The sequence below is a fragment of the Ictidomys tridecemlineatus genome, chromosome 4 (assembly GCF_052094955.1).
Source record: "Ictidomys tridecemlineatus isolate mIctTri1 chromosome 4, mIctTri1.hap1, whole genome shotgun sequence".
Taxonomy (NCBI): domain Eukaryota; kingdom Metazoa; phylum Chordata; class Mammalia; order Rodentia; family Sciuridae; genus Ictidomys; species Ictidomys tridecemlineatus.
Window position 1 is genome coordinate 44,319,192 of NC_135480.1, and position 8,121 is coordinate 44,327,312.

The window sequence follows — 8,121 nt, forward strand, 5'->3', positions numbered from 1 at the left end:
TTTTTTACTATTTTCATAGGATAGATTTAAGTAGAGTGCTTAAACCAAAGGAAATTATTATATTTATGATTCACAAATTGCTCTCCAGATAAATTGCCTAATTACTCTCAGCTTCTGCAACAGCTATGAAGAACCTTAATTCATCTGATAAGTAACTCTGTAAGCCCTTTACTTAAGCAGTATGTGACGATTATGTTTCTGTTTCAATTAATTTTCTATAGTTTTGTACTTCCTATATTAATAATAGCAAATATTTTCTTTTTTTATTTTTTAGTTTTAGGAAGACACAATATCTTATTTTATTTTTATGTGGTTCTGAGAATTGAACCCAGTGCCTCACCTCACGCATGCTAGGCGAGCACGCTACCACTTGAGCCACATCCCCAGCCCAGCAAGTATTTTCTAGTGTTTTCTATATGCCAGAGACACTGTGATGGGTGCTTTACCTATAATTTCTCTTTTAATTCTCACAATATGAATAGGGACTATTATTATCTTCATTTTATAGATGAGGAACTTGAGGCTTAAAAAAGCAGGCTGAAAGACTTGCCCTAGGTCAAATATGAGGAAATGGAAAATTATAAAGCCCAAATAACTCATTAATCAGCTTTTGTCAGAAATAATATCTGAAGCCAGAGACCACAAGCCTTAATTCCCCACTTAATGAGGAATCTTGAAAAGAAAACTGTTGATATTGTTACTTATCAGCTAGTCATTACATCTTGGACAATATTGAAAAGAATGGAGAATACTTACATATCAGTTACCACTAAATTTGTGTTAAATCTATTTTTATTCTATATCCTATAAAGTTGAGTTTTTGTTCAGGACTAAATGTATCTTACCAAAATTCATATGTTGAAGCCCTAATCCCCAATGTGATAGTGTTAGGAAATGATGCTTTGGGGAGATAGATAGGACAAATCAAGTCATAAGGGTAGAAAACCTATTATGGAACCACTGACGTTATAAGTAAAGAAAAATATACCAGAGCTGCTTCTCTCTGCCATGTGAAGGAACAAGAAGGCAGCTATCTGCAAGCCAGAAAAGAAGCCCTCACCAGAAATCAATCATGGTGGCACCCTGGTCCCTGGTCTCAGACTTACAGTTCCCAGAAATTTGGGGGAAAAAAAAAAAATATATATATATATATATATATATATATATATATATATATTGTTTAAGCCACAGAGTCTATAGTATTTTGTCATGGAAACTAAGACTGTTTCTAAGTTTGTTTACAAGGAATGGCAAAGGATTTACCTGTATGTCAGGTTTTCTTAAGAATTTGAATTTAGCCATAAGTTATAATTAACTTCCTTTGAGTTCTCTGACTTCATTAAGTCACTGTACTAGTGATGTCACTAGTTTTTGGACAGCACCAAACCACTGCCTTTAATATTTACTTTCAAGACATGTATATCAATTTGCTCTTTTCCACATGTCATCTCAATTTGTAATTATGAGCATATACGTGAGATTACAAATCCCATAAGAGATGAGATTGTGCTTGTTTCTGGTCAACACTGTACTGCTAGTATTTAATATAGAGCCTGGCAATAGACCCTCAATACTTGCTAAGAAAATGAGTGCATACCTTATTATACATGCTATAGAGCCAAGAAGAATCCCATTGAGGGAAGAGAGCTAGAAAAGATAAAGAGGAGAGGTGGAGAAAGTTGATGTTGTGGCAAAGAAAAAGTTCAGTGGTAATAGGGCAGTTAAGGGGTTAAGAAGGGAGATGGTTGAGTGGTAAAATGGCAATTTTCAAACCACATTCCTGCAAGACTTTAAAATCTCCTTATTCTGTAAATTGGTCTGAAAACAGATTTGTACCACTATAATAAAAGAAGCCTAGGGTTGTTCTCAATTTTAATTTTCTCAATGTTAAATTTTTATTTCATGTATTATTTACTAACCTTTTGACACTTGTTCTCTATACAAAGACCTAGTATGTTATGGCATGTTATGTAATAAATAGTTAAAATTAATATGTATGTCAATACTACCAAAAGTTTACAAATAGCTGGGCATGGTGTCACATACCCTTAATCCCAGCAATTCAGCAGGCTGAAGCAAGAGGATCACAAGTTCAAGGCCAGCTTCAACAATTAGCAAGACCTATCTCAAAATAAGAATAAAAGGGGCTATAGCTCAGTGGTAGTGCCCTTGGATTCAATCCCCAGTACTGAAAAAACAAAAACAAAAGTCTACAAATAACAAGACCACTGAGTCTGTTTGAAGATACCTGAGCCTAGGGACAGTGGCGCATGTCTGCAATTCCAACAATTCGGAGGATGAGGCAAAGGAAGATCACAAAGTTCAAAACCAGCCTCAGCAACTTCTCGAGGCCCTAAGCAATTTAGCAAGACCCTGTCTCAAAATAATAATAAAAAGGGCTGGGGGTGCTGCTCAGTGGTAAAGCACAGCTGGGTTCAATCCCCAGTTTAAAAAAAAAAAAAATTTGAAGATACCTCAGGAAAAGCACTGCAGGTGGTAGAATTTTTTTTAAGGAGGCAGGAGCTAGGCAGCCCCAGAGCCAAGTTTCCTAAGGCATTTTACAATTGCATCTTAGAACTGTCTGATGAAGAGTGGCCAAATATGTTGTTCTAAGTATGCATCTGGTGTTTTGATGACCACATTGTCCTCACTGCCTCAGGCTGAGGTATTAATTAATTAAATCCCCAAATATTTTCTTCCATCTTGAATTTCTCACTGTTGTTTAACCACTGAGCCACATAACCCCAGTCCTTTTTTAAAATTATTTTTTATTTAGAGATAGGATCTCACTAAGTTGCTCAGGACTCATTAAGTAGCTGAGGCTGGCCTCAAACTTGAGATCTTCCTGCCTCGCCTCCTAGTTAGCTGGGATTACATACCACTGAGCCCAGCTGCTATTGTTAATCTTCTGAGCCTCTCCTATCAGTAAAATTAAAAACTCTAGTGGAGGGCTGGGGTTGTGGTTGAGCACTAGAGGGCTCACCTAGCACATGCGAAGCCCTGGGTTCGACCCTCAGCACCACATAAAAATAAATAAATAAAAACAAAGGTATTTAAAAAAAAAAAAAAAGTTCTAGTGGTTAACTAACCTGACCACAAGCTTAAGCAATAACATACCCTGTGCTCTGTTGACCTCGCTGATCCAGTTTGTCTGAATGTCATACTCACATTGCCCAGAAGGAGCCAGGCCCATGCACAATACAGAGACTGTGGGCAGGTTCCCAGCTTACCCCAGGGGTAGCCAGGTATTGCTTCAGGAATCACACCATTACCCAGAGACCAGACCAAATTCCACTTTTCCCACCTCAATTTTGGACACATTTCCTTCTACCTCAGTCTGACTCTGACATTCTTTGTTTTTTTCACATTTCTTTTTTAATGAAAATTCCTAAAGTTAATACTTTTATATGGTTTAAAAAAAATTAACAAGAAAAATCTCTCTTTCATATGAATGATTTCTTGGATACCCTTTCAGAAATGACCTATGAATTTATAAATATGTCTCAGTCTCTCATCTTTCTCTGTTACAAATAAATTGAAGAAAGCTATATGTATTGGTCTGCACCTTACTTTTTTTCACTTTACAAAATGTCTTAGAGGGCTAGGGGTGTGGCTCAAGCGGTTTCACACTCACCTGGGATGCGTGCAGCCCGGGTTGGATCCTCAGCTCCACATACAAAGATGTTGTATCTGCCAAAAACTAAAAAATAAATATTAAAAAATTCTCTCTCTTTATAAAAAAAAATGTCTTTGAATTCTTTCCATATCAACATATGGTATAGATCTGGGAACTAAGAATAAAATCAACTTAGTCAAAAACCAAGGAAATTACATTTATTTGAGACTAATTAGGATTGCAATCCTGGAAAACACAGATTTAAGCAGTTTTGAAATTTAATGTAAATTCCTAAAGTTAATACTTATATATGGTTTAAAAATATATAATTATATGTCATATCATTATATGTGTCTCTATATAAGGTTTACAAAATGGTGGCTGTGTTTATTAGCTTTAACCCTCATAGGAGTTAGCCAGAAATTTGGTTCTGGCAAAAGTTAATCCATTTTGTAAGAAAGGTATTCCGTATGGAATCACTGGGTAGTTTGAGGAAAGGGGTCCTTAGTGCAGAGAGGTTCAGCAAGAGTTAACAGAGTTTCAGGAAATCAAATCTGGGGTGGGCAGCCCAGGGCAAAAGTTCAATTGTGAACATTCCTGAGATCTGATTAACAATGGTCTCCTGACTCCACAGTAAGTGCCCAGAACCAGTGCTGCTCCACTTTGTTTTTTCCCTTCACAGATTCACATCATTCCTTAAAGGAGCACATGTATTCCATTGTCTAGACATGTCATCATTTATTTAACTAGTCCACTCTGGATGATGTTCAGAATGTTTTGTTTTTTCCAAGTGCAAACTACAATAAGTATTATTATATGTCTCTCTATATAAGGGAGAGTTAAATCATTGATTAAAGGATACATGTATTTCTCATTTTGATATTAATGCAAAGATGATGCAGCACACACTTAACATATTATTTTCTTACAGTTTTGGCAACACTGAGTATCACAATTGTTTCTAATATTTTAATTTTTGCCAATCTGAGAGAAAATATCTCATTTTATTGTAGGTTTATTAAAGGAATGAGTGGGACTAAGCATCTATTCATGCTTATTAGTCATATACACGCTGTTATTTTTCTGTGAGTTGCCTGGCCTTGTCGTTTGCTGAATTGATTTGAGGTTCCACAGGGGGATCTAGGGGAGCCCCTCTGCTCTGCTCTTCTTTCCCCACCACAGGTCCTTCCCCAGTTATGTTCAGTTCTCTGTCGCCGCCTAGTGACGGGTTAGATTTACCACAGGCCCTCACTAATTGCCCCCCCCTCTCTTGTGCTAAATTTCCTGCTAGAATTTAATTTGTCGAATCAAAATGCAGAAAATTTGAACTTCAGATAAACAATAACATTTTAGTTGAAACATACTTATTGTAAAAAAAAGTTTTATATATCTGAAATTCAGATTTCACCTGTGTCCTGTAATTCAGTTGGCAACTTTATTCCAAGGCTTCCCACCTCATTCAGGTTCTCAGCCCCATCATGCCTTACCTCCTTTATACTCAGCAAATTCCACGATGCTATATTCCACTCCTGTGACTTCTAAAATGGTAGCTTTCGGTGGTACATGAACTTCAGTAGTCAAGATCATGATTCTGGATTTGAATCCTGGCTTCAGTCACAACATGTGAAAGCTCACAAAAGGTAATCAATCCCTGTCTGCCACCTCTATTGTCTCATCGAGAAAATAAGAATAATAGAGAATTTCCTCCTTCTCACTACTGCATTTGACAATAGTATTTTCTTCTCTGGATTATCATTTGAACATTAAAGTTACCATATATTGAGCACTAAACACTTGTGTATGTCAGCTCCTGTTGTTGTTAGAGTAAAAAAGAAATTATTTTTGGGAGGCAGGGTAGGAGATGGAGAAGGGTCAGTTAGCAGGTATTAAAAACCACTATCAGACAGAAGTTCTAGTGTTTTATAGCACAGTAGGATGACTATAGTTAACAATAATTTATTGTATGTAAACAAAAAAGAACAAAGTAGAAGGCATTGTACTTCCTGACTTCACTACTACTACAAAGCTGAAATCAAAACAGCATGGTATTGGCATAGAAGCCAACTGATTTTCAACAAAGGTGCTAAAATGGGCACCCAGGTGCTCATCTGTAATACCATTGACTCAGGAGGCTGAGGCAGGAGAATTCTAAGTTTGAGGCCTGCCTTAGCATTTTAGCAAGACCATATCTCAAAACAAAAAATAAAAAGGGGTAGGGATGTGGCTCAGTGGTAGAGCACACTGGGTTAAATCCCCAGTACCCACCCCCCCACAAACACACACACACAAAAGGTGCTAAAACACACTTTGGAGATCTTGGAAAATCTTCCTCATCAGCTTTTGGCAGATATAACAGCGAGATTGGTGTCTTAACAGACATTGTTTCCCATCACAAAGGAGAGATCTCAGAACTATACAAGAGCAATACAAATTTATAGGAGAAAAATAACAATATAACAGTCACACAGAGCTGGAAAGAAACATGAGCAACATGAAAAAACAAGGAAAGAAAGGACCACAAACAATGCAGGACAACTCAACAATAGAGGAGATAATAGCTATAGCAGAAAGAATATCAGATAAATATTTCAAGATATACATGGTTCAGATGACCTAGAGTCTGAAGGAAGACTTTAGACAGCAAATGCAGACATTGAAAGATCACTTTGACAATGAATTACATAAACAAATCCAAGAAGCAAAAGATTAACTCTACAGGGAGATAGAGGTTATTTTATATATATATAAAATATGGAAATGAAGGAAATAATAAACCAAATTAAAAACTCAAATGAGAGTATCACCAGCAGAGGAGAACACTTAGAAGTCAGAACATCAGACAATGAAGACAAAGTATATCATCTCAAAAAGAGTGTAGACAGCTCAGAAAAGGCTGATAAGTCAGGCTGGGGATGTGGCTCAAGCGGTAGCATGCTTGCCAGGCATGCGTGCAGCCCGGGTTCGACCCTCAGCACCACATACAAAAACAAAGATGTTGTGTCCACCGAAAACTAAAAAATAAATATTAAAAAAAAATTCTCTCTCTCTCTCTCTCTCTCTCTCTCTCTCTCTCTAAAAAAAAAAAAAAAGAAAAAAGAAAAGGCTGATAAGAAACCACAGGAAGAATATTCAAGAAATTTGGGATAACATAAAGAGAACAAATTTAAGAGTTATTGGGATAGAGGAAGGTATAGAGGTAAAAACCAAAGGAATGAGCAATCTGTTCAATGAAATAATTTTAGAAAACTTTCAAGACATGAAGAATGAAATGGAAATCCAAATCCTAGAAGCCTATAAGACGTTGAATGTACAAAACCACAAGAGATCCACACCAAGACATATTATAATGAAAATGCCCAACATACAGAACAAGGAGAGAATTTTAAAAGCCACAAGAGAAAGGAAGCAGATTACATTTAGAGGTACACCAATTAGGTTAACAGCTGATTTTATAACAGACTCTGAAAGCTAGAAGATCCTGGAACAACATATTTCAAATGCTGAAAGATAATGGGTTCCAATCAAGAATCTTGTATCCAGCAAAATTAAGCTTCAGATTTGAAGATAAAATAAAAACCTTCCACGATAAACAAAAGTTAAAAGAATTTGCAGCTAGAAAACTGGTGTTTCAAAACATCCTGGCAAAACATTACATGAAGACGAAATTAAAAATAACAATGAAAATCAACAGTGGGAGGTAGTACAGTAAAGGAAAAACTAATCAAAGAGGAAAAACAAATCAAGTTAAATAACAAAAATAAACAAACATGGCTGGAAGTACAACCATATCTCAATAGTAACCCTAAATGTTAATGGCTTAAACTCACCAATCAAAAGACATACACTAGTAGACTGGATTAAAAAAAAAAAAGATCCAACAATATGCTGCCTACAGGAGACTCATATGATAGGAAAAGACATACACAGACTGAAGGTGAAAGGTTGGGAAAAATCATACCACTCACATGATCCTCGGAAGCAAACAGGGGTGTCCATACTCATATCAAATAAAATAGATTTCAAGCCAAAGTTAATCAAAAGGGATAAAGAAGGACACTACATACTGGTAAAGGGAACCATTCACCAACAAGACATAACAATCATTAATATATATGCCTCAAATAATGGTGCAGCTATATTCATCAATCAAACTCTTCTCAAGTTCAAGAGACAAATAGACCACAACACAATAATCATGGGAGATTTTAACACACCTCTCTCACCACTGGACAGATATTCCAAACAAAAGTTTAATAAAGAAACTATAGAACTCAATAATACAATTAATAACTTAGACTTAATTGACATATAAAGAATATACAACCCAACATCAAGCGGATACACTTTTTTCTCAGCAGCACATGGATCCTTCTCAAAAATAGACCATATATTATGCCATAGGGCAACTCTTAGAAAATACAAAGGAGTAGAGATATTACCATGCATTTTATCCAATCATAATGGAATGAAATTGGAAATCAACAATAAAGTAAGGAAGAAAAATT